Source organism: Heterodontus francisci, chromosome 49, assembly GCF_036365525.1.
Source record: "Heterodontus francisci isolate sHetFra1 chromosome 49, sHetFra1.hap1, whole genome shotgun sequence".
Classification (NCBI taxonomy): Eukaryota; Metazoa; Chordata; class Chondrichthyes; order Heterodontiformes; family Heterodontidae; genus Heterodontus; species Heterodontus francisci.
This window is the reverse complement of record NC_090419.1, coordinates 14,461,506-14,487,796: the sequence shown is the minus strand read 5'-3', so window position 1 is coordinate 14,487,796 and position 26,291 is coordinate 14,461,506. Positions and strand designations below refer to the sequence as shown.

The following is a 26,291-nucleotide window of genomic DNA, read 5'->3' as shown; positions in this document are numbered from 1 at the left end:
TGTTGGGCGAGGGTGGCCACATTTGTTGTTGGGCAAGGGTGGTCATGTTTGTTGTTCTGTGAAGGTGGCTAAGTTTGTTGTTGGTCGAGGGTGGTCATGTTGGTTGTTGGGTGAAGGTGGCCATGTTTGTTGTTGGGCAAGGGTAGTCACATTTGTTGTTGGCGAGGGTGGCCACGTCCGTTGTTGGGCGAGGGTGGTCATGTTTGTTGTGGGGAAAGGGTGGCCATGTTTGTTGTTGGGTGAAGGTGGCCATGTTTGTTCTTGTCGAGGGTAGTCACATTTGTTGTTGGGCGAGGATGGTCATGTTTGTTGTTGGGTGAGAGTGGCCACGTTTGTTGTTGGGTGAGGGTAGTCACATTTGTTGTTGGGTGAAGCTGGCCAAGTTTGTTGTTGGGCGAGGGTGACCACATTTGTTGTGGGGAAAGGGTGGCCATGTTTGTTGTTGGGCGAGGGTGGTCATGTTGTTGGGCGAGGGTGGTCACATTTGTTGTTGGGTGAAGGTGGTCATGTTTGTTGTTGGGCACGGGTGGCCACGTTTGTTGTTGGGCGAGGGTGGCCACGTTTGTTGTGGGGAGAGGGTGGCCATAGTTGTTGTTGGGCGCGGGTGGCAACGTTTGTTGTTGGGCGAGGGTGGCCACATTTGTTGTGGGGAGAGGGTGGTCACGTTTGTTGTTGGGCGAGGGTGGTCACATTTGTTGTTGGGCGAGGGTGGTCACGTTTGTTTTTGGGCGAGGGTGGTCACATTTGTTGTTGGGCGAGGGTGGTCACGTTTGTTGGGTGAATGTGGTCATGTTTGTTGTTGGGCGAGGGTGGCCACATTTGTTGTTGAGCGAGGGTGGTCATGTTTGTTGTTGGGCGAGGGTGGCAACATTTGTTGGGCGAGGGTGGCCACATTTGTTGTTGGGCGAGGGTGGTCATGTTTGTTGTTGGGTGAAGGTGGCTATGTTTGTTGTTGGTCGAGGGTGGTCATGTTTGTTGTTGGGTGAAGGTGGCCATGTTTGTTGTTGGATGATGGTGGCTATGTTTGTTGTTGGTTGAGGGTGGTCATGTTGGTTGTTGGGTGAAGGTGGCCATGTTTGTTGGTGGGTGATGGTGGCTAAGTTTGTTGTTGGTCGAGGGTGGTCATGTTGGATGTTGGGTGAAGGTGGCCATGTTTGTTGTTGGGCGAGGGTAGTCACATTTGTTGTTGGGCGAGGGTGGTCATGTTTGTTGTTGGGTGAGGGTGGCCACGTTTGTTGTTGGGCGAGGGTAGTCACATTTGTTGTTGAGCGAGGGTGGTCATGTTTGTTGTTGGGTGTAGGTGGCCATGTTTGTTGTTGGGCGAGGGTGGCCACATTTGTTGTTGGGCGAGGGTGGTCATGTTTGTTGGGTGAAGGTGGCCAAGTTTGTTGTTGGGCGAGGGTGTCCACATTTGTTGTGGGGAAAGGGTGGCCATGTTTGTTGTTGGGCGAAGGTGGCCATGTTTGTTCTTGTCGAGGGTGATCATGTTTGTTGTTGAGCAAGGGTGGTCACGTTTGTTGTTGAGCGAGGGTGGACATGTTTGTTGTTGGGCGAGAGTGGTCACATTTGTTGTTGGGTGAAGGTGGTCATGTTTGTTGTTGGGCGCGGGTGGCCACATTTGTTGTTGGGCGAGGGTGGCCACATTTGTTGTGGGGAGAGGGTGGCCAAAGTTGTTGGGCGCGGGTGGCCACGTTTGTTGTTGGACGAGGGTGGCCATGTTTGTTGTTGGGTGAAGGTGGCCATGTTTGTTGTTGTCGTGGGTGGTCACGTTTGATGTTGGGCGAGGGTGGCCATGTTTGTTGTTGGGTGAAGGAGGCCATGTTTGTTGTGGTGCAAGGGTGGCCATGTTTGTTCTTGTCGAGGGTGGTCATGTTTGTTGTTGGGCGAGGGTGGACATCTTCGTTGTTGGGTGAAGGAGGCCATGTTTGTTGTTGGGTGAAGGTGGCCCCGTTTGTTGTGGGGAGAAGGTGGCCACTTTTGTTGTGGGGCGAAGGTGGACATGTTTGTTGTTGGGCGAGGATGGTCACGTTTGTTTCTGGGCGAGGGTGGTCACGTTTGTTGTTGTGTGAAGGTGGCCACGTTTGTTGTTGGGCGAGGGTGGTCAGGTTTGTTGTTGGGTGAAGGTGGCCAAGTTTGTTGTTGGGCGAGAGTGGCCATATTTGTTGTGGGGAGAGGGTGGTCATGTTTGTTGTTGGGTGAAGGTGGCCACGTTTGTTGTTGGGTGAAGGTGGCCAAGTTTGTTGTTGGGCGAGAGTGGCCACATTTGTTGTGGGGAGAGGGTGGCCATGTTTGTTATTGTGTGAAGGTGGCCACGTTTGTTGTTGGGTGAAGGTGGCCATGTTTGTTGTTGTCGAGGGTGGTCACGTTTGTTGTTGGGCGAGGGTGGCCATGATTGTTGTTGGGTGAAGGAGGCCATGTTTGTTGTGGTGCAAGGGTGGCCATGTTTGTTCTTGTCGAGGGTGGTCATGTTTGTTGTTGGGCGAGGGTGGACATCTTTGTTGTTGGGTGAAGGAGGCCATGTTTGTTGTTGGTCGAGGGTGGTCATGTTTGTTGTTGGGCGAGGGTGGTCACGTTTGTTCTTAGGCGAGGGTGACCATGTTTGTTGTTGGGCGAGGGTGGCCATGTTTGTTAGGTGAGGGTGGTGACGTTTGTTGTTGGGCGAGGGTGGTGACGTTTGTTGTTGGGCGAGGGTGGTCACGTTTGTTGTTGGGCGAGGGTGGTCACGTTTGTTGTTGGGCAAGGGTGGTCACATTTGTTGTTAGGCGAGGGTGGCCACATTTGTTGTTGGGCGAGGGTGGTCATGTTTGTTGTTGGGTGAAGGTGGCCATGTTTGTTGTTGTCGAGGGTGGTCACGTTTGTTGTTGGGCGAGGGTGGTCACGTTTGTTGTTAGTCGAGGGTGACCATGTTTGTTGTTGGGCGAGGGTGGCCATGTTTGTTGGGCGAGGGTGGTCACGTTTGTTGTTGGGTGAAGGAGGCCATGTTTGTTGTTGGGTGAAGGTGGCCAAGTTTGTTGTTGGGCGAGAGTGGCCACATTTGTTGTGGGGAGAGGGTGGCCATGTTTGTTGTTGTGTGAAGGTGGCCCCATTTGTTGTTGGGTGAAGGTGGCCAAGTTTGTTGCTCGGCGAGCGTGGCCACATTTGTTGTGGGGAGAGGGTGGCCATGTTTGTTGTTGGGTGAATGTGGCCACGTTTGTTGTGGGGCGAGGGTGGTCACGTTTGTTGTTGGGTGAATGTGGCCACGTTTGTTGTTGGGCGAGGGTGGTTACTTTTGTTGTTGGGCGAGGGTGGTCATGTTTGCTTTTGGGTGAAGGTGGCCACATTTGTTGTTGGGTGAGGGTGACCATGTTTGTTGTTGGGCGAGGTGACCATGTTTGTTGTTGGGTGAGGGTGACCATGTTTGTTGTTGGGCGAGGGTGGTCACATTTGTTGTTGGGCGAGGGTGGACACGTTTGTTGTTGGGCGAGGGTGGTCACATTTGTTGTTGGTCGAGGGTGGTCATGTTTGTTATTGGGCGAGGGTGGTCACGTTTGTTGTTAGGCGAGGGTGGTCACATTTGTTGCTGGGCAAGGGTGGTCACGTTTGTTGTTGGGCGAGGGTGGCCATGTTTGTTGGGCGAGGGTGGTCACATTTGTTGCTGGGCAAGGGTGGTCACGTTTGTTGTTGGGCGAGGGTGGCCATGTTTGTTGGGCGAGGGTGGTCACATTTGTTGCTGGGCAAGGGTGGTCACGTTTGTTGTTGGGCGAGGGTGGTCACATTTGTTGTTAGGCGAGGGTGGCCACGTTTGTTGTTAGGCGAGGGTGGCCATGTTTGTTGGGCGAGGGTGGTCACATTTGTTGCTGGGCAAGGGTGGTCACGTTTGTTGTTGGGCGAGGGTGGCCATGTTTGTTGGGCGAGGGTGGTCACGTTTGTTGTTGGGCGAGGGTGGTCACATTTGTTGTTAGGCGAGGGTGGCCATGTTTGTTGGGCGAGGGTGGTCACGTTTGTTGTTGGGCGAGGGTGGTCACATTTGTTGCTGGGCAAGGGTGGTCACGTTTGTTGTTGGGCGAGGGTGGTCACATTTGTTGTTGGTCGAGGGTGGTCATGTTTGTTATTGGGCGAGGGTGGTCACGTTTGTTGTTAGGCGAGGGTGGTCACATTTGTTGCTGGGCAAGGGTGGTCACGTTTGTTGTTGGGCGAGGGTGGCCATGTTTGTTGGGCGAGGGTGGTCACGTTTGTTGTTGGGCGAGGGTGGTCACATTTGTTGCTGGGCGAGGGTGGCCATGTTTGTTGGGCGAGGGTGGTCACGTTTGTTGTTGGGCGAGGGTGGCCATGTTTGTTGGGCGAGGGTGGTCACGTTTGTTGTTGGGCGAGGGTGGTCACGTTTGTTGTTGGGCGAGGGTGGTCACATTTGTTGCTGGGCAAGGGTGGTCACGTTTGTTGTTGGGCGAGGGTGGCCATGTTTGTTGGGCGAGGGTGGTCACGTTTGTTGTTGGGCGAGGGTGGTCACGTTTGTTGTTGGGCGAGGGTGGTCACATTTGTTGCTGGGCGAGGGTGGTCACGTTTGTTGTTGGGCGAGGGTGGTCACATTTGTTGCTGGGCGAGGGTGGTCACGTTTGTTGTTGGGCGAGGGTGGTCACGTTTGTTGTTGGGCGAGGGTGGTCACATTTGTTGTTAGGCGAGGGTGGCCACGTTTGTTGTTAGGCGAGGGTGACCATGTTTGTTGTTGGGCGAGGGTGGCCATGTTTGTTGGGCGAGGGTGGTCACGTTTGTTGTTGGGCGAGGGTGGTCACATTTGTTGCTGGGCAAGGGTGGTCACGTTTGTTGTTGGGCAAGGGTGGCCACGTTTGTTGTTGGGCGAGGGTGGTCATGTTTGTTGTTGGGTGAAGGTGGCTATGTTTGTTGTTGGTCGAGGCTGGTCAAGTTTGTTGTTGGGTGATGGTGGCTATGTTTGTTGTTGGGTGAGGGTCGTCATGTTTGTTGTTGGGCGAGGGTGGTCATGTTTGTTGGGCGAGGGTGGTCACGTTTGTTGTTGGGCGAGGGTGGTCACATTTGTTGTTCGGCAAGGTGGTCATGTTTGTTGTTGGGCGAGCGTGGTCATGTTTGTTGTTGGGTGAAGGTGGCCATGTTTGTTGTTGGGCGAGGGTAGTCACACTTGTTGGGCGAGGGTGGTCATGTTTGTTGTTGGGTGAAGGTGGCCATGTTTGTTGTTGGGCGAGGGTGACCATGTTTGTTGTTGGGTGAAGGTGGTCACATTTGTTGTTGGGCAAGGTGGTCATGTTTGTTGTTGGGCGAGCGTGGTCATGTTTGTTGTTGGGTGAAGGTGGCCATGTTTGTTGTTGGGCGAGGGTAGTCACACTTGTTGGGCGAGGGTGGTCATGTTTGTTGTTGGGTGAAGGTGGCCATGTTTGTTGTTGGGCGAGGGTGACCATGTTTGTTGTTGGGTGAGGGTGACCATGTTTGTTGTTGGGCGAGGGTGACCATGTTTGTTGTTGGGCGAGGGTGGCCATGTTTGTTGGGCGAGGGTGGTCACATTTGTTGTTGGGCGAGGGTGGTCACGTTTGCTGTTGGGCGAGGGTGGTCACATTTGTTGTTGGTCGAGAGTGGTCATGTTTGTTGTTGGGCGAGGGTGGTCACGTTTGTTGTGAGGCGAGGGTGACCATGTTTGTTGTTGGGCGAGGGTGGCCATGTTTGTTGGGCGAGGGTGGTCACGTTTGTTGTTGGGCGTGGGTGGTCACATTTGTTGCTAGGCGAGGGTGGCCACATTTGTTGTTGGGCAAGGGTGGTCATGTTTGTTTTTGGGTGAAGGTGGCTATGTTTGTTGTTGGGCGAGGGTCGTCATGTTTGATGTTGGGTGAAGGTGGCCATGTTTGTTGTTGGGTGTGGTGGCTATGTTTGTTGTTGGGCGAGGGTCGTCATGTTTGTTGTTGGGTGAAGGTGGCCATGTTTGTTTTTGGGCGAGGGTAGTCACATTTGTTGTTGGGCGAGGGTGGTCATGTTTGTTGTTGGGTGAAGGTGGCCATGTTTGTTGGGCGAGGGTGGTCACGTTTGTTGCTGGGCGAGGGTGGTCACATTTGTTGTTAGGCGAGTGTGGTCATGTTTGTTGTTGGGCGAGGGTGGTCATGTTTGTTGTTGGGTGAAGGTGGCCATGTTCGTTGTTGGACAAGGGAGGTCTCCTTTGTTGTTGGGCGAGGGTGGACATGTTTGTTGTTGGGCGAGGGTGGTCATTGTTTGTTGTTGGACAAGGGAGGTCTCCTTTGTTGTTGGGCGAGGGTGGACATGTTTGTTGTTGGGCGAGGGTGGTCATTGTTTGTTGTTGGACAAGGGAGGTCTTCTTTGTTGTTGGTCGAGGGTGGTCATTGTTTGTTGTTGGTCGAGGGTGGTCATGTTTGTTGTTGGTCGAGGATGGACATTGTTTGTTGTTGGGCGAAGGCGGTCACGTTTGTTGCTGGCGAGGGTGGTCATGTTTGTTGTTGGGCGAAGGTGGACATGTTTGTTGTTGGGCGAAGGTGGACATGTTTGTTGTTGGGCAAGGGTCGTCATTGTTTGTCGTTGGATGAAGGTGGTCATGTTTGTCGTCGGGTGAAGGTGGACATGTTTGTTGTTGGGCGAGGGTGGTCATGTTTGTTGTTGGGCGAGGGTGGTCATGTTTGTTGTTGGGCGAAGGTGGACATGTTTGTTGTTGGGCGAGGGTGTTCACATTTGTTGTTGGGTGAAGGTGGTCATGTTTGTTGTTGGGCGAGGGTGGCCACATTTGTTGTGGAGAGAGGGTGGCCATAGTTGTTGTTGGGTGAAGGTGGCCACGTTTGTTGTAGGGCGAGGGTGGTCACATATGTTGTTGGGTGAAGGTGGTCATGTTTGTTATTGGGCGAGGGTGGTCACGTTTGTAGTTGGGTGAAGGTGGACATGTTTGTTGTTGGGCGAGGGTGGTCACGTTTGTTGCTGGGCGAGGGTGGTCACATTTGTTGTTAGGCGAGTGTGGTCATGTTTGTTGTTGGGCGAGGGTGGTCATGTTTGTTGTTGGGTGAAGGTGGCCATGTTCGTTGTTGGACAAGGGAGGTCTCCTTTGTTGTTGGGCGAGGGTGGACATGTTTGTTGTTGGGCGAGGGTGGTCATTGTTTGTTGTTGGACAAGGGAGGTCTCCTTTGTTGTTGGGCGAGGGTGGACATGTTTGTTGTTGGGCGAGGGTGGTCATTGTTTGTTGTTGGACAAGGGAGGTCTTCTTTGTTGTTGGTCGAGGGTGGTCATTGTTTGTTGTTGGTCGAGGGTGGTCATGTTTGTTGTTGGTCGAGGATGGACATTGTTTGTTGTTGGGCGAAGGCGGTCACGTTTGTTGCTGGCGAGGGTGGTCATGTTTGTTGTTGGGCAAGGGTCGTCATTGTTTGTCGTTGGATGAAGGTGGTCATGTTTGTCGTCGGGTGAAGGTGGACATGTTTGTTGTTGGGCGAGGGTGGTCATGTTTGTTGTTGGGCGAGGGTGGTCATGTTTGTTGTTGGGCGAAGGTGGACATGTTTGTTGTTGGGCGAGGGTGTTCACATTTGTTGTTGGGTGAAGGTGGTCATGTTTGTTGTTGGGCGAGGGTGGCCACATTTGTTGTGGAGAGAGGGTGGCCATAGTTGTTGTTGGGTGAAGGTGGCCACGTTTGTTGTAGGGCGAGGGTGGCTATGTTTGTTGTGGGGAGAAGGTGGACATGTTTGTTGTTGGGCGAGGATGGTCACGTTTGTAGTTGGGTGAAGGTGGACATGTTTGTTGTTGGGCGAGGGTGGTCACATTTGTTGTTGGGTGAAGGTGGTCCCGGTTGTTGTTGGGTGAGGGTGGTCACATTCGTTGTTGGGTGAAGGTGGTCATGTTTGTTATTGGGCGAGGGTGGTCACATTTGTTGTTAGGCGAGGGTGGTCATGTTTGTTCTTGTCGAGGGTGGTCATGTTTGTTGTTGGGTGAAGGAGGCCATGTTTGTTGTTGGGTGAAGGTGGCCAAGTTTGTTGTTGGGTGAGAATGGCCACATTTGTTGTGGGGAGAGGGTGGCCATGTTTGTTGTTGTGTGAAGATGGCCCCATTTGTTGTTGGGTTAAGGTGGCCAAGTTTGTTGCTCGGCGAGAGTGGCCACATTTGTTGTGGGGAGAGGGTGGCCATGTTTGTTGTTGGGTGCATGTGGCCACGTTGGTTGTGGGGCGAAGGTGGTCACGTTTGTTGTTGGGTGAATGTGGCCACGTTTGTTGTTGGGCGAGGGTGGTTACTTTTGTTGTTGGGCGAGGGTGGTCATGTTTGCTTTTGGGTGAATGTGGCCACATTTGTTGTTGGTCGAGGGTGACTGTATTTGTTCTTGGGTGAGGGTGACCATGTTTGTTGTTGGGCAAGGTGTCCATGTTTGTTGTTGGGTGAGGATGACCATTTATGTTGTTGGGTGAGGGTGACCATGTTTGTTGTTGGGCGAGGGTGGTCATGTTTGTTGTTGGGCGAGGGTGGTCACATTTGTTGTTGGGCGAGGGTGGTCACGTTTGTTGTTGGGCGAGGGTGGTCACATTTGTTGTTGGTCGAGGGTGACCATGTTTGTTGTTAGGCAAGGGTGGTCATGTTTGTTGTTAGGCAAGGGTGACCATGTTTGTTGTTGGGCGAGGGTGGCCATGTTTGTTGGGCGAGGGTGGTCACGTTTGTTGTTGGGCGAGGGTGGCCACATTTGTTGTTGGGCGAGGGTGGTCATGTTTGTTGTTGGGTGAAGGTGGCTATGTTTGTTGTTGGTCGAGGGTGGTCAAGTTTGTTGTTGGGTGAAGGTGGCCATGTTTGTTGGGTGAAGGTGGCTATGTTTGTTGTTGGTCGAGGGTGGTCATGTTTGTTGTTGGGCGAGGGTGGTCACGTTTGTTGTTAGTCGAGGGTGACCATGTTTGTTGTTGGGCGAGGGTGGCCATGTTTGTTGGGCGAGGGTGGTCACGTTTGTTGTTGGGCGAGGGTGGTCACATTTGTTGTTGGGCGAGGGTGGTCACGTTTGTTGTTGGGCGAGGGTGGTCACCTTTGTTGTTAGGCGAGGGTGGCCACATTTGTTGTGGGGAGAGGGTGGTCATGTTTGTTGTTGTGTGAAGGTGGCCACGTTTGTTGTTGGGTGAAGGTGGCCAAGTTTGTTGTTGGGCGAGAGTGGCCACATTTGTTGTGGGGAGAGTGTGGCCATGTTTGTTATTGTGTGAAGGTGTCCACGTTTGTTGTTGGGTAAAGGTGGCCAAGTTTGTTGTTGGGCGAGGGTCGTCATGTTTGTTGGGCGAGGGTGGTCATGTTTGTTGGGTGAAGGTGGCCATGTTTGTTGGGCGAGGGTGGTCACGTTTGTTGTTGGGCGAGCGTGGTCACATTTGTTGTTAGGCGAGGGTGGTCATGTTTGTTGTTGGGCGAGGGTGGTCACATTTGTTGTTGGGTGAAGGTGGCCATGTTTGTTGTTGGGCGAGGGTGGTCACATTTGTTGTTAGGCAAGGGTGGTCATGTTTGTTGTTGGGCGAGGGTGGTCACATTTGTTGTTGGGTGACGGTGGCCATGTTTGTTGTTGGGCGAGGGTAGTCACACTTGTTGGGCGAGGGTGGTCATGTTTGTTGTTGGGTGAAAGTGGCTATGTTTGTTGTTGGGCGAGGGTGTTCACATTTGTTGTTGGGTGAAGGTGGTCATGTTTGTTGTTGGGCGAGGGTGGCCACATTTGTTGTGGAGAGAGGGTGGCCATAGTTGTTGTTGGGTGAAGGTGGCCACGTTTGTTGTAGGGCGAGGGTGGCTATGTTTGTTGTGGGGAGAAGGTGGACATGTTTGTTGTTGGGCGAGGATGGTCACGTTTGTAGTTGGGTGAAGGTGGACATGTTTGTTGTTGGGCGAGGGTGGTCACATTTGTTGTTAGGCGAGGGTGGTCATGTTTGTTGTGGGGAGAAGGTGGACATGTTTGTTGTTGGGCGAGGATGGTCACGTTTGTAGTTGGGTGAAGGTGGACATGTTTGTTGTTGGGCGAGGGTGGTCACATTTGTTGTTAGGCGAGGGTGGTCATGTTTGTTGTGGTGCAAGGGTGGCCATGTTTGTTCTTGTCGAGGGTGGTCATGTTTGTTGTTGGGCGAGGGTGAACATCTTTGTTGTTGGGTAAGGAGGCCATGTTTGTTGTTGGGCGAGAATGGCCACATTTGTTGTGGGGAGAGGGTGGCCATGTTTGTTGTTGTGTGAAGGTGGCCCCATTTGTTGTTGGGTTAAGGTGGCCAAGTTTGTTGCTCGGCGAGAGTGGCCACATTTGTTGTGGGGAGAGGGTGGCCATGTTTGTTGTTGGGTGCATGTGGCCACGTTGGTTGTGGGGCGAAGGTGGTCACGTTTGTTGTTGGGTGAATGTGGCCACATTTGTTGTTGGGCGAGGGTGACTGTATTTGTTCTTGGGTGAGGGTGACCATGTTTGTTGTTGGGCGAGGGTGACCATTTATGTTGTTGGGCGAGGGTGACCATGTTTGTTGTTGGGCGAGGGTGGTCACGTTTGTTGTTGGGCGAGGGTGGTCACATTTGTTGTTGGGCGAGGGTGGTCACGTTTGTTGTTGGGCGAGGGTGGTCACATTTGTTGTTAGGCGAGGGTGGCCACATTTGTTGTGGAGAGAGGGTGGTCATGTTTGTTGTTGTGTGAAGGTGGTCATGTTTGTTGTTGGGTGAAGGTGGCCATGTTTGTTGTTGGGTGAAGGTGGCTATGTTTGTTGTTGGTCGAGGGTGGTCATGTTTGTTGTTGGGCGAGGGTGGTCACGTTTGTTGTGGGGAGAGGGTGGCCATGTTTGTTGTTGGGTGCATGTGGCCACGTTGGTTGTGGGGCGAAGGTGGTCACGTTTGTTGTTGGGTGAATGTGGCCACATTTGTTGTTGGGCGAGGGTGACTGTATTTGTTCTTGGGTGAGGGTGACCATGTTTGTTGTTGGGTGAGGGTGACCATTTATGTTGTTGGGCGAGGGTGACCATGTTTGTTGTTGGGCGAGGGTGGTCACGTTTGTTGTTGGGCGAGGGTGGTCACGTTTGTTGTTAGTCGAGGGTGACCATGTTTGTTGTTGGGCGAGGGTGGCCATGTTTGTTGGGCGAGGGTGGTCACGTTTGTTGTTGGGCGAGGGTGGTCACATTTGTTGTTGGGTGAGGGTGGTCACGTTTGTTGTTGGGCGAGGGTGGTCACCTTTGTTGTTAGGCGAGGGTGGCCACATTTGTTGTGGGGAGAGGGTGGTCATGTTTGTTGTTGTGTGAAGGTGGCCACGTTTGTTGTTGGGTGAAGGTGGCCATGTTTGTTGTTGGGCGAGGGTGGTCACATTTGTTGTTAGGCAAGGGTGGTCATGTTTGTTGTTGGGCGAGGGTGGTCACATTTGTTGTTGGGTGACGGTGGCCATGTTTGTTGTTGGGCGAGGGTAGTCACACTTGTTGGGCGAGGGTGGTCATGTTTGTTGTTGGGTGAAAGTGGCTATGTTTGTTGTTGGGCGAGGGTGTTCACATTTGTTGTTGGGTGAAGGTGGTCATGTTTGTTGTTGGGCGAGGGTGGCCACATTTGTTGTGGAGAGAGGGTGGCCATAGTTGTTGTTGGGTGAAGGTGGCCACGTTTGTTGTAGGGCGAGGGTGGCTATGTTTGTTGTGGGGAGAAGGTGGACATGTTTGTTGTTGGGCGAGGATGGTCACGTTTGTAGTTGGGTGAAGGTGGTGATGTTTGTTGTTGGGCGAGGGTGGTCACATTTGTTGTTAGGCGAGGGTGGTCATGTTTGTTGTGGGGAGAAGGTGGACATGTTTGTTGTTGGGCGAGGATGGTCACGTTTGTAGTTGGGTGAAGGTGGACATGTTTGTTCTTGGGCGAGGGTGGTCACATTTGTTGTTGGGTGAAGGTGGTCCCGGTTGTTGTTGGGTGAGGGTGGTCACATTCGTTGTTGGGTGAAGGTGGTCATGTTTGTTATTGGGCGAGGGTGGTCACATTTGTTGTTAGGCGAGGGTGGTCATGTTTGTTGTGGTGCAAGGGTGGCCATGTTTGTTCTTGTCGAGGGTGGTCATGTTTGTTGTTGGGCGAGGGTGAACATCTTTGTTGTTGGGTAAGGAGGCCATGTTTGTTGTTGGGCGAGAATGGCCACATTTGTTGTGGGGAGAGGGTGGCCATGTTTGTTGTTGTGTGAAGGTGGCCCCATTTGTTGTTGGGTTAAGGTGGCCAAGTTTGTTGCTCGGCGAGAGTGGCCACATTTGTTGTGGGGAGAGGGTGGCCATGTTTGTTGTTGGGTGCATGTGGCCACGTTGGTTGTGGGGCGAAGGTGGTCACGTTTGTTGTTGGGTGAATGTGGCCACATTTGTTGTTGGGCGAGGGTGACTGTATTTGTTCTTGGGTGAGGGTGACCATGTTTGTTGTTGGGCAATGTGACCATGTTTGTTGTTGGGTGAGGGTGACCATTTATGTTGTTGGGCGAGGGTGACCATGTTTGTTGTTGGGCGAGGGTGGTCATGTTTGTTGTTGGGCGAGGGTGGTCACGTTTGTTGTTGGGCGAGGGTGGTCATGTTTGTTGTTGGGCGAGGGTGGTCACGTTTGTTGTTGGGCGAGGGTGGTCACATTTGTTGTTAGGCGAGGGTGGCCACATTTGTTGTGGAGAGAGGGTGGTCATGTTTGTTGTTGTGTGAAGGTGGTCATGTTTGTTGTTGGGTGAAGGTGGCTATGTTTGTTGTTGGTCGAGGGTGGTCAAGTTTGTTGTTGGGTGAAGGTGGCCATGTTTGTTGTTGGGTGAAGGTGGCTATGTTTGTTGTTGGTCGAGGGTGGTCATGTTTGTTGTTGGGCGAGGGTGGTCACGTTTGTTGTTAGTCGAGGGTGACCATGTTTGTTGTTGGGCGAGGGTGGCCCTGTTTGTTGGGCGAGGGTGGTCACGTTTGTTGTTGGGCGAGGGTGGTCACATTTGTTGTTGGGCGAGGGTGGTCACGTTTGTTGTTGGGCGAGGGTGGTCACCTTTGTTGTTAGGCGAGGGTGGCCACATTTGTTGTGGGGAGAGGGTGGTCATGTTTGTTGTTGTGTGAAGGTGGCCATAGTTGTTGTTGGGTGAAGGTGGCCAAGTTTGTTGTTGGGCGAGAGTGGCCACATTTGTTGTGGGGAGAGTGTGGCCATGTTTGTTATTGTGTGAAGGTGTCCACGTTTGTTGTTGGGTAAAGGTGGCCAAGTTTGTTGTTGGGCGAGGGTCGTCATGTTTGTTGGGCGAGGGTGGTCATGTTTGTTGGGTGAAGGTGGCCATGTTTGTTGGGCGAGGGTGGTCACGTTTGTTGTTGGGCGAGCGTGGTCACATTTGTTGTTAGGCGAGGGTGGTCATGTTTGTTGTTGGGCGAGGGTGGTCACATTTGTTGTTGGGTGAAGGTGGCCATGTTTGTTGTTGGGCGAGGGTGGTCACATTTGTTGTTAGGCAAGGGTGGTCATGTTTGTTGTTGGGCGAGGGTGGTCACATTTGTTGTTGGGTGACGGTGGCCATGTTTGTTGTTGGGCGAGGGTAGTCACACTTGTTGGGCGAGGGTGGTCATGTTTGTTGTTGGGTGAAAGTGGCTATGTTTGTTGTTGGGCGAGGGTGACCATGTTTGTTGGGTGAGGGTGACCATGTTTGTTGTTGGGCGAGGGTGGTCACATTTGTTGTTGGGCGAGGGTGGTCACGTTTGTTGTTGGGCGAGGGTGGTCACATTTGTTGTTGGTCGAGGGTGACCATGTTTGTTGTTGGGCGAGGGTGGCCATATTTGTTGGGCGAGGGTGCTCACGTTTGTTGTTGGGCGAGGGTGGTCACATTTGTTGTTAGGCGAGGGTGGCCACATTTGTTGTTGGGCGAGGGTGGTCATGTTTATTGTTGGGTGAAGGTGGCTATGTTTGTTGTTGGTCGAGGATGGTCACGTTTGTTGCTGGGTGAAGGTGGCCATGTTTGTTGTTGGGTGATGGTGGTCATGTTTGTTGTTGGGCGAGGGTCGTCATGTTTGTTGTTGGGTGAAGGTGGCCATGTTTGCTTTTGGGCGAGGGTAGTCATATTTGTTGTTGGGCGAGGGTGGTCATGTTTGTTGTTGGGTGAAAGTGGCCATGTTTGTTGTTGGGCGAAGTTGGTCACGTTTGTTGTTGGGCGAGGGTGGTCACATTTGTTGTTCGGCGAGGGTGGTCATGTTTGTTGTTGGGCGAGGGTGGTCATGTTTGTTGTTGGGTGAAGGTGGCCATGTTTGTTGTAGGGCGAGGGTAGTCACACTTGTTGGGCAAGGGTGGTCATGTTTGTTGTTGGGTGAAGGCCATGTTTGTTGTTGGCTGATGGTGGCTATGTTTGTTGTTGGTCGAGGGTGGTGATGTTTGTTGTTGGGTGAACGTGGCCATGTTGTTGGGCGAGGGTGGTCACATTTGTTGGGCGAGGGTGGTCATGTCTGTTGGGTGAAGGTGGCCATGTTTGTTGTTGGGCGAGGGTGGCCACATTTGTTGTGGGGAAAGGGTGGCCATGTTTGTTCTTGTCGAGGGTGGTCATGTTTGTTGTTGGGCGAGGGTGGTCATGTTTGTTGTTGGGTGAAGGTGGCCATGTTTGTTGTAGGGCGAGGGTAGTCACACTTGTTGGGCAAGGGTGGTCATGTTTGTTGTTGGGTGAAGGCCATGTTTGTTGTTGGCTGATGGTGGCTATGTTTGTTGTTGGTCGAGGGTGGTGATGTTTGTTGTTGGGTGAACGTGGCCATGTTGTTGGGCGAGGGTGGTCACATTTGTTGTTGGGCGAGGGTGGTCATGTTTGTTGGGTGAAGGTGGCCATGTTTGTTGTTGGGCGAGGGTGGCCACATTTGTTTTTTGGTGAGGGTGGCCACATTTGTTGTGGGGAAAGTGTGGTCATGTTTGTTGTTGGGTGAAGGTGGCCAAGTTTGTTGTTGGACGAGGGTGGCCACATTTGTTGTGGGGAAAGGGTGGCCATGTTTGTTCTTGTCGAGGGTGGTCATGTTTGTTGTTGGGCGAGGGTGGTCACGTTTGTTGTTGGGCGAGGGTGGACATGTTTGTTGTTGGGCGAGGGTGGACATGTTTGTTGTTGGGCGAGGGTGGACATGTTTGTTGTTGGGCGAGGGTGTTCACATTTGTTGTTGGGTGAAGGTGGTCATGTTTGTTGTTGGGCGAGCATGGCCACATTTGTTGTGGAGAGAGGGTGGCCATAGTTGTTGTTGGGTGAAGGTGGCCACGTTTGTTGTGGGGCGAGGGTGGCCATGTTTGTTGTTGGGTGAAGGTGGCACGTTTGTTGTTGTCGAGGGTGGTCATGTTTGTTGTTGGGCGAGGGTGGTTATGTTTGTTGTTGGGCGTGGGTGGCCACATTTGTTGTGGGGCGAGGGTGGCCATGTTTGTTGTTGGGTGAAGGTGGCAATGTTTGTTGTTGGGCAAGGGTGGTCATGTTTGTTGTTGGGCGAGGGTGGGCACATTTGTTGTGGGGCGAGGGTGGCCCCGTTTGTTGTGGGGAGAAGGTGGACATGTTTGTTGTTGGGCGAGGATGGTCACGTTTGTTGTTGGGTGACGGTGGACATGTTTGTTGTTGGGCGAGGGTGGTCACATTTGTTGTTGGGTGAAGGTGGTCCCGTTTGTTGTGGGGCGAAGGTGGACATGTTTGTTGTTGGGCGAGGGTGTTCACATTTGTTGTTGGGTGAAGGTGGTCATGTTTGTTGTTGGGCGAGCGTGGCCACATTTGTTGTGGAGAGAGGTTGGCCACATTCGTTGTTGGGTGAAGATGGTCACGTTTGTTCTTGGGCGAGGGTGGACATGTTTATTGCTGGGCGAGGGTGGTCATATTTGTTGTTGGGTGAAGGTGGTCCTGTTTGTTGTTGGGTGAGGGTGGTCACGTTTGTTGTTCGGTGAAGGTGGTCACGTTTGTTGTTGGGCGCGGGTGGTCACGTTTGTTGTTGGGCGAGGGTGGACATGTTTGTTGTTGGTCAAGGGTGTTCACATTTGTTGTTGGGTGAAAGTGGCCATGTTTGTTGTAGGGCGAGGGTAGTCACACGTGTTGTTGGGCGATGGTGGTCATGTTTGTTGTTGGCTGATGGTGGCTATGTTTGTTGTTGGTCGAGGGTGGTGATGTTTGTTGTTGGGTGAACGTGGCCATGTTGTTGGGCGAGGGTGGTCACATTTGTTGTTGGGCGAGGGTGGTCATGTTTGTTGTTGGGTGAAGGTGGCCATGTTTGTTGTTGGGCAAGGGTGGCCACATTTGTTTTTTGGCGAGGGTGGCCACATTTGTTGTGGGGAAAGGGTGGTCATGTTTGTTGTTGGGTGAAGGTGGCCAAGTTTGTTGTTGGACGAGGGTGGCCACATTTGTTGTGGGGAAAGGGTGGCCATGTTTGTTCTTGTCGAGGGTCGTCATGTTTGTTGTTGGGCGAGGGTGGTCACGTTTGTTGTTGGGCGAGGGTAGTCATATTTGTTAGGCGAGGGTGGTCATGTTTGTTGGGTGAAAGTGGCCATGTTTGTTGTTGGGCGAGGGTGGTCACGTTTGTTGTTGGGCGAGGGTGGTCACATTTGTTGTTCGGCGAGGGTGGTCATGTTTGTTGTTTGGCGAGGGTGGTCATGTTTGTTGTTGGGTGAAGGTGGCCATGTTTGTTGTAGGGCGAGGGTAGTCACACTTGTTGGGCAAGGGTGGTCATGTTTGTTGTTGGGTGAAGGCCATGTTTGTTGTTGGCTGATGGTGGCTGTTTGTTGTTGGTCGAGGGTGGTGATGTTTGTTGTTGGGTGAACGTGGCCATGTTGTTGGGCGAGGGTGGTCACATTTGTTGTTGGGCGAGGGTGGTCATGTTTGTTGGGTGAAGGTGGCCATGTTTGTTGTTGGGCGAGGGTGGCCACATTTGTTTTTTGGTGAGGGTGGCCACATTTGTTGTGGGGAAAGTGTGGACATGTTTGTTGTTGGGTGAAGGTGGCCAAGTTTGTTGTTGGACGAGGGTGGCCACATTTGTTGTGGGGAAAGGGTGGCCATGTTTGTTCTTGTCGAGGGTGGTCATGTTTGTTGTTGGGCGAGGGTGGTCACGTTTGTTGGGCGAGGGTGGACATGTTTGTTGTTGGGCGAGGGTGGACATGTTTGTTGTTGGGCGAAGGTGTTCACATTTGTTGTTGGGTGAAGCTGGTCATGTTTGTTGTTGGGCGAGCATGGCCACATTTGTTGTGGAGAGAGGGTGGCCATAGTTGCTGTTGGGTGAAGGTGGCCACGTTTGTTGTGGGGCGAGGGTGGCCATGTTTGTTGTTGGGTGAAGGTGGCACATTTGTTGTTGTCGAGGGTGGTCATGTTTGTTGTTGGGCGAGGGTGGTTATGTTTGTTGGGCGTGGGTGGCCACATTTGTTGTGGGGCGAGGGTGGCCATGTTTGTTGTTGGGTGAAGGTGGCAATGTTTGTTGTTGGGCAAGGGTGGTCATGTTTGTTGTTGGGCGAGGGTGGGCACATTTGTTGTGGGGCGAGGGTGGTCATGTTTGTTGTTGGGCGAGGGTGGTCACCTTTGTTGTTAGGCGAGGGTGGCCACATTTGTTGTGGGGAGAGGGTGGTCATGTTTGTTGTTGTGTGAAGGTGGCCACGTTTGTTGTTGGGTGAAGGTGGCCAAGTTTGTTGTTGGGCGAGAGTGGCCACATTTGTTGTGGGGAGAGTGTGGCCATGTTTGTTATTGTGTGAAGGTGTCCACGTTTGTTGTTGGGTAAAGGTGGCCAAGTTTGTTGTTGGGCGAGGGTCGTCATGTTTGTTGGGCGAGGGTGGTCATGTTTGTTGGGTGAAGGTGGCCATGTTTGTTGGGCGAGGGTGGTCACGTTTGTTGTTGGGCGAGCGTGGTCACATTTGTTGTTAGGCGAGGGTGGTCATGTTTGTTGTTGGGCGAGGGTGGTCACATTTGTTGTTGGGTGAAGGTGGCCATGTTTGTTGTTGGGCGAGGGTGGTCACATTTGTTGTTAGGCAAGGGTGGTCATGTTTGTTGTTGGGCGAGGGTGGTCACATTTGTTGTTAGGCGAGGGTGGTCATGTTTGTTGTTGGGCGAGGGTGGTCACATTTGTTGTTGGGTGAAGGTGGCCATGTTTGTTGTTGGGCGAGGGTGGTCACATTTGTTGTTAGGCAAGGGTGGTCATGTTTGTTGTTGGGCGAGGGTGGTCACATTTGTTGTTGGGTGACGGTGGCCATGTTTGTTGTTGGGCGAGGGTAGTCACACTTGTTGGGCGAGGGTGGTCATGTTTGTTGTTGGGTGAAAGTGGCTATGTTTGTTGTTGGGCGAGGGTGACCATGTTTGTTGGGTGAGGGTGACCATGTTTGTTGTTGGGCGAGGGTGGTCACATTTGTTGTTGGGCGAGGGTGGTCACGTTTGTTGTTGGGCGAGGGTGGTCACATTTGTTGTTGGTCGAGGGTGACCATGTTTGTTGTTGGGCGAGGGTGGCCATATTTGTTGGGCGAGGGTGCTCACATTTGTTGTTGGGCGAGGGTGGTCACATTTGTTGTTGGGCGTGGGTGGTCACATTTGTTGTTAGGCGAGGGTGGCCACATTTGTTGTTGGTCGAGGGTGGTCATGTTTATTGTTGGGTGAAGGTGGCTATGTTTGTTGTTGGTCGAGGATGGTCACGTTTGTTGCTGGGTGAAGGTGGCCATGTTTGTTGTTGGGTGATGGTGGTCATGTTTGTTGTTGGGCGAGGGTCGTCATGTTTGTTGTTGGGTGAAGGTGGCCATGTTTGCTTTTGGGCGAGGGTAGTCATATTTGTTGTTGGGCGAGGGTGGTCATGTTTGTTGTTGGGTGAAAGTGGCCATGTTTGTTGTTGGGCGAGGTTGGTCACGTTTGTTGTTGGGCGAGGGTGGTCACATTTGTTGTTCGGCGAGGGTGGTCATGTTTGTTGTTGGGCGAGGGTGGTCATGTTTGTTGTTGGGTGAAGGTGGCCATGTTTGTTGTAGGGCGAGGGTAGTCACACTTGTTGGGCAAGGGTGGTCATGTTTGTTGTTGGGTGAAGGCCATGTTTGTTGTTGGCTGATGGTGGCTATGTTTGTTGTTGGTCGAGGGTGGTGATGTTTGTTGTTGGGTGAACGTGGCCATGTTGTTGGGCGAGGGTGGTCACATTTGTTGTTGGGCGAGGGTGGTCATGTTTGTTGGGTGAAGGTGGCCATGTTTGTTGTTGGGCGAGGGTGGCCACATTTGTTTTTTGGTGAGGGTGGCCACATTTGTTGTGGGGAAAGTGTGGTCATGTTTGTTGTTGGGTGAAGGTGGCCAAGTTTGTTGTTGGACGAGGGTGGCCACATTTGTTGTGGGGAAAGGGTGGCCATGTTTGTTCTTGTCGAGGGTGGTCATGTTTGTTGTTGGGCGAGGGTGGTCACGTTTGTTGTTGGGCGAGGGTGGACATGTTTGTTGTTGGGCGAGGGTGGACATGTTTGTTGTTGGGCGAGGGTGGACATGTTTGTTGTTGGGCGAGGGTGTTCACATTTGTTGTTGGGTGAAGGTGGTCATGTTTGTTGTTGGGCGAGCATGGCCACATTTGTTGTGGAGAGAGGGTGGCCATAGTTGTTGTTGGGTGAAGGTGGCCACGTTTGTTGTGGGGCGAGGGTGGCCATGTTTGTTGTTGGGTGAAGGTGGCACGTTTGTTGTTGTCGAGGGTGGTCATGTTTGTTGTTGGGCGAGGGTGGTTATGTTTGTTGTTGGGCGTGGGTGGCCACATTTGTTGTGGGGCGAGGGTGGCCTTGTTTGTTGTTGGGTGAAGGTGGCAATGTTTGTTGTTGGGCAAGGGTGGTCATGTTTGTTGTTGGGCGAGGGTGGCCACATTTGTTGTGGGGCGAGGGTGGCCCCGTTTGTTGTGGGGAGAAGGTGGACATGTTTGTTGTTGGGCGAGGATGGTCACGTTTGTTGTTGGGTGAAGGTGGTCCCGTTTGTTGTTGGGTGAGGGTGGTCACATTCGTTGTTGAGTGAAGGTGGTCACGTTTGTTGTTGGGCGAAGGGGGTCACGTTTGTTGTTAGGCGAGGGTGGTCACGTTTGTTGTTGGGCGAGGGTGGTCACATTTGTTGTTGGTCGAGGGTGACCATGTTTGTTGTTGGGCGAGGGTGGCCATGTTTGTTGAGCGAGGGTGCTCACGTTTGTTGTTGGGCGAGTGTGGTCACATTTGTTGTTGGGCGAGGGTGGTCACATTTGTTGTTAGGCGAGGGTGGCCACATTTGTTGTTAGGCGAGGGTGGCCACATTTGTTGTTGGGTGAAGGTGGCTATGTTTGTTGTTGGTCGAGGGTGGTCACGTTTGTTGCTGGGTGAAGGTGGCCATGTTTGTTGTTGGGTGATGGTTGTCATGTTTGTTGTTGGGCAAGGGTCGTCATGTTTGTTGTTGGGTGAAGGTGGCCATGTTTGCTTTTGGGCGAGGGTAGTCATATTTGTTGGGCGAGGGTGGTCATGTTTGTTGGGTGAAAGTGGCCATGTTTGTTGTTGGGCGAGGGTGGTCACGTTTGTTGTTGGGCGAGGGTGGTCACATTTGTTGTTCGGCGAGGGTGGTCATGTTTGTTGTTTGGCGAGGGTGGTCATGTTTGTTGTTGGGTGAAGGTGGCCATGTTTGTTGTAGGGCGAGGGTAGTCACACTTGTTGGGCAAGGGTGGTCATGTTTGTTGTTGGGTGAAGGCCATGTTTGTTGTTGGCTGATGGTGGCTGTTTGTTGTTGGTCGAGGGTGGTGATGTTTGTTGTTGGGTGAACGTGGCCATGTTGTTGGGCGAGGGTGGTCACATTTGTTGTTGGGCGAGGGTGGTCATGTTTGTTGTTGGGCGAGGGTGGCCACATTTGTTTTTTGGTGAGGGTGGCCACATTTGTTGTGGGGAAAGTGTGGACATGTTTGTTGTTGGGTGAAGGTGGCCAAGTTTGTTGTTGGACGAGGGTGGCCACATTTGTTGTGGGGAAAGGGTGGCCATGTTTGTTCTTGTCGAGGGTGGTCATGTTTGTTGTTGGGCGAGGGTGGTCACGTTTGTTGGGCGAGGGTGGACATGTTTGTTGTTGGGCGAGGGTGGACATGTTTGTTGTTGGGCGAGGGTGTTCACATTTGTTGTTGGGTGAAGCTGGTCATGTTTGTTGTTGGGCGAGCATGGCCACATTTGTTGTGGAGAGAGGGTGGCCATAGTTGCTGTTGGGTGAAGGTGGCCACGTTTGTTGTGGGGCGAGGGTGGCCATGTTTGTTGTTGGGTGAAGGTGGCACATTTGTTGTTGTCGAGGGTGGTCATGTTTGTTGTTGGGCGAGGGTGGTTATGTTTGTTGGGCGTGGGTGGCCACATTTGTTGTGGGGCGAGGGTGGCCATGTTTGTTGTTGGGTGAAGGTGGCAATGTTTGTTGTTGGGCAAGGGTGGTCATGTTTGTTGTTGGGCGAGGGTGGGCACATTTGTTGTGGGGCGAGGGTGGCCCCGTTTGTTGTGGGGAGAAGGTGGACATGTTTGTTGTTGGGCGAGGATGGTCACGTTTGTTGTTGGGTGACGGTGGACATGTTTGTTGTTGGGCGAGCATGGCCACATTTGTTGTGGAGAGAGGGTGGCCACATTCGTTGTTGGGTGAAGATGGTCACGTTTGTTCTTGGGCGAGGGTGGACATGTTTGTTGCTGGGCGAGGGTGGTCACATTTGTTGTTGGGTGAAGTTGGTCATGTTTGTTGTTGGGTGAGGGTGGTCACGTTTGTTGTTCGGTGAAGGTGGTCACGTTTGTTGTTGGGCGAGGGTGGCCCCGTTTGTTGTGGGGAGAAGGTGGACATGTTTGTTGTTGGGCGAGGATGGTCACGTTTGTTGTTGGGTGACGGTGGACATGTTTGTTGTTGGGCGAGGGTGGTCACATTTGTTGTGGAGAGAGGGTGGCCACATTCGTTGTTGGGTGAAGATGGTCACGTTTGTTCTTGGGCGAGGGTGGACATGTTTGTTGCTGGGCGAGGGTGGTCACATTTGTTGTTGGGTGAAGGTGGTCACGTTTGTTGTTGGGCGAGGGTGGTCACGTTTGTTGTTGGGCGAGGGTGGACATGTTTGTTGTTGGTCGAGGGTAGTTTCACGTGTTGTTGGGCTATGGTGGTCATGTTTGTTGTTGGGTGAAGGTGGCCATGTTTGTTGTTGGCTGATGGTGGCTATGTTTGTTGTTGGGCGAGGGTGGTCATGTTTGTTGTTGGGTGAAGGTGGCCATGTTTGTTGTGGGGCAAGAGTGGCCACATTTGTTGTGGGGCGAGGGTGGCCCCGTTTGTTGTGGGGAGAAGGTGGACATGTTTGTTGTTGGGCGAGGATGGTCACGTTTGTTGTTGGGTGACGGTGGACATATTTGTTGTTGGGCGAGGGTGGTCACATTTGTTGTTGGGTGAAGGTGGTCCCGTTTGTTGTTGGGTGAGGGTGGTCACATTCGTTGAGTGAAGGTGGTCACGTTTGTTCTTGGGCGACTGTGGACATGTTTGTTGCTGGGCGAGGGTGGTCACATTTGTTGTTGGGTGAAGGTGGTCCCGTTTGTTGTTGGGTGAGGGTGGACATGTTTGTTGGGCGAGGGTGGCCATGTTTGTTGTTGGGCGAGGGTGGTTATTGTTTGTTGTTGGACGAGGGAGGTCTCCTTTGTTGTTGGGCGAGGGTGATCATTGTTTGTTGTTGGACAAGGGAGGTCTCCTTTGTTGTTGGGCGAGGTGGACATGTTTGTTGTTGGGCGAGGGTGGTCATGTTTGTTGTTGGGCGAGGGTGGTCATGTTTGTTGTTGGTCGAGGGTGGACATTGTTTGTTGTTGGGCGAAGGTGGTCACGTTTGTTACTGGCGAGGGTGGTCATGTTTGTTGTTGGGCAAGGGTCGTCATTGTTTGTCGTTGGATGAAGGTGGTCATGTTTGTCGTCGGGTGAAGGTGGACATGTTTGTTGTTGGGCGAGGGTGGTCACGTTTGTTGTTGGGCGAGGGTGGTCACATTTGTTGTTAGGCGAGGGTGGTCATGTTTGTTGTTGGGCGAGGGTGGTCATGTTTGTCGTCGGGTGAAGGTGGCCATGTTTGTTGTAGGGCGAGGGTAGTCACACTTGTTGGGCGAGGGTGGTCATGTTTGTTGTTGGGTGAAGGTGGCCATGTTTGTTGTTGGCTGACGGTGGCTATGTTTGTTGTTGGTCAAGGGTGGTGATGTTTGTTGTTGGGTGAACGTGTCCATGTTGTTGGGCGAGGGTGGTCACATTTGTTGTTGGGCGAGGGTGGTCACGTTTGTTGTTGGGTGAGGGTGGTCATGTTTGTTGTTGGGTGAAGGTGGCCATGTTTGTTGTTGGGCGAGGGTGGCCACATTTGTTTTTTGGCGAGGGTGGCCACATTTGTTGTGGGGAAAGGGTGGTCATGTTTGTTGTTGGGTGAAGGTAGCCAAGTTTGTTGTTGGACGAGGGTGGCCACATTTGTTGTGGGGAAAGGGTGGCCATGTTTGTTCTTGTCGAGGGTAGTTATGTTTGTTGTTGGGCGAGGGTGGTCACGTTTGTTGTTGGGCGAGGGTGGACATGTTTGTTGTTGGGTGAAGGTGGTCCCGTTTGTTGTTGGGTGAGGGTGGTCACATTCGTTGAGTGAAGGTGGTCACGTTTGTTCTTGGGCGACTGTGGACATGTTTGTTGCTGGGCGAGGGTGGTCACATTTGTTGTCCGGTGAAGGTGGTCCCGTTTGTTGTTGGGTGAGGGTGGACATGTTTGTTGTTGGGCGAGGGTGGATATGTTTGTTGGGCGAGCGTGGTCACGTTTGTTGTTGGGCGAGGGTGGTTATTGTTTGTTGTTGGACGAGGGAGGTCTCCTTTGTTGTTGGGCGAGGGTGGACATGTTTGTTGTTGGGCGAGGGTGGTCATTGTTTGTTGTTGGACAAGGGAGGTCTCCTTTGTTGTTGGGCGAGGGTGGACATGTTTGTTGTTGGGCGAGGGTGGTCATGTTTGTTGTTGGTCGAGGGTGGTCATGTTTGTTGTTGGTCGAGGGTGGACATTGTTTGTTGTTGGGCGAAGGTGGTCACGTTTGTTACTGGCGAGGGTGGTCATGTTTGTTGTTGGGCAAGGGTTGTCATTGTTTGTCGTTGGATGAAGGTGGTCATGTTTGTCGTCGGGTGAAGGTGGACATGTTTGTTGTTGGGCGAGGGTGGTCACGTTTGTTGTTGGGCGAGGGTGGTCACATTTGTTGTTAGGCAAGGGTGGTCATGTTTGTTGTTGGGCGAGGATGGTCATGTTTGTTGTTGGGTGAAGGTGTCCATGTTTGTTGTAGGGCGAGGGTAGTCACACTTGTTGGGCGAGGGTGGTCATGTTTGTTGTTGGGTGAAGGTGTCCATGTTTGTTGTAGGGCGAGGGTAGTCACACTTGTTGGGCGAGGGTGGTCATGTTTGTTGTTGGGTGAAGGTGTCCATGTTTGTTGTAGGGCGAGGGTAGTCACACTTGTTGGGCGAGGGTGGTGATGTTTGTTGTTGGGTGAACGTGTCCATGTTGTTGGGCGAGGGTGGTCACATTTGTTGTTGGGCGAGGGTGGTCACGTTTGTTGTTGGGCGAGGGTGGTCATGTTTGTTGTTGGGTGAAGGTGGCCATGTTTGTTGTTGGGCGAGGGTGGCCACATTTGTTTTTTGGCGAGGGTGGCCACATTTGTTGTGGGGAAAGGGTGGTCATGTTTGTTGTTGGGTGAAGGTGGCCAAGTTTGTTGTTGGACGAGGGTGGCCACATTTGTTGTGGGGAAAGGGTGGCCATGTTTGTTCTTGTCGAGGGTGGTCATGTTTGTTGTTGGGCGAGGGTGGTCACGTTTGTTGTTGGGCGAGGGTGGACATGTTTGTTGTTGGGCGAGGGTGTTCACATTTGTTGTTGGGTGAAGGTGGTCATGTTTCTTGTTGGGCGAGCGTGGCCACATTTGTTGTGGAGAGAGGGTGGCCATAGTTGTTGTTGGGTGAAGGTGGCCACGTTTGTTGTGGGGCGAGGGTGGCCATGTTTGTTGTTGGGTGAAGGTGGCAATGTTTGTTGTTGGGCAAGGGTGGTCATGTTTGTTGTTGGGCGAGGGTGGCCACATTTGTTGTGGGGAGAAGGTGGTCACGTTTGTTGTTGGGCGAGGATGGTCACGTTTGTTGTTGGGTGACGGTGGACATGTATGTTGTTGGGCGAGGGTGGTCACATTTGTTGTTGGGTGAAGGTGGTCCCGTTTGTTGTTGGGTGAGGTTGGTCACATTCGTTGTTGAGTAAAGGTGGTCACGTTTGTTCTTGGGCGAGGGTGGACATGTTTGTTGCTGGGCGCGGGTGGTCACATTTGTTATTGGGTGAAGGTGGTCCCGTTTGTTGTTGGGTGAGGGTGGTCACATTTGTTGTTCGGTGAAGGTGGTCACGTTTGTTGTTGGGCGAGGGTGGACATGTTTGTTGGGCGAGGGTGGCCATGTTTGTTGTTGGGCGAGGGTGGATATGTTTGTTGGGTGAGCGTGGTCATGTTTGTTGTTGGGCGAGGGTGGTCATTGTTTGTTGTTAGACGAGGGTGGACATGTTTGTTGTTGGGCGAGGGTGGACATGTTTGTTGTTGGGCGAGGGTGGTCATTGTTTGTTGTTGGACAAGGGAGGTCTCCTTTGTTGTTGGGCGAGGGTGGACATGTTTGTTGTTGGGCGAGGGTGGTCACATTTGTTGTTGGGTGAAGGTGGTCCCGTTTGTTGTTGGGTGAGGGTGGTCACATTCGTTGTTGGGTGAAGGTGGCCATGTTTGTTGTTGGGCGAGGGTGGCCATGTTTGTTGTTGGTTGAAGGTGGCACGTTTGTTGTTGTCGAGGGTGGTCACGTTAGATGTGGGGCGAGGGTGGTCATGTTTGTTGTTGGGCGTGGGTGGCCACATTTGTTGTGGTGCGAGGGTGGCCATGTTTGTTGTTGAGTGAAGGTGGCAATGTTTGTTGTTGGGCAAGGGTGGTCATGTTTGTTGTTGGGCGAGGGTGGCCACATTTGTTGTGGGCGAGGGTGGCCCCATTTGTTGTGGGGAGAAGGTGGACATGTTGTTGGGCGAGGATGGTCACGTTTGTTGTTGGGTGAAGGTGGACATGTTTGTTGTTGGGGGAGGGTGGTCACATTTGTTGTTGGGTGAAGGTGGTCCCGTTTGTGGTTGGGTGAGGTTGGTCACATTTGTTGTCCGGTGAAGGTGGTCACGTTTGTTGTTGGGCGAGGGTGGACATGTTTGTTGGGCGAGGGTGGCCATGTTTGTTGTTGGGCGAGGGTGGATATGTTTGTTGGTCGAGCGTGGTCACGTTTGTTGTTGGACGAGAGTGGTCATTGTTTGTTGTTGGACGAGGGAGCTCTCCTTTGTTGTTGGGCGAGGGTGGTCATGTTTGTTGTTGGTCGAGGGTGGTCATGATTGTTGTTGGTCGAGGGTGGTCACATTTGTTGTTGGGCGAGGGTGGTCATGTTTGTTGTTGGGTGAAGGTGGACATGTTTTTTGTTGGGCGAGGGTGGTCAAGTTTG

General features: G+C 52.6%; 1 protein-coding gene across 7 annotated transcripts in view; it reads left to right on the top strand.

The window, feature by feature from the left end:
• LOC137358287 (IQ motif and SEC7 domain-containing protein 2-like) overlaps positions 1-26,291 on the top strand; it is a 133,888-nt gene that overhangs the window by 52,840 nt on the left and 54,757 nt on the right. The gene's annotated exons all lie outside the window — the stretch shown is intronic.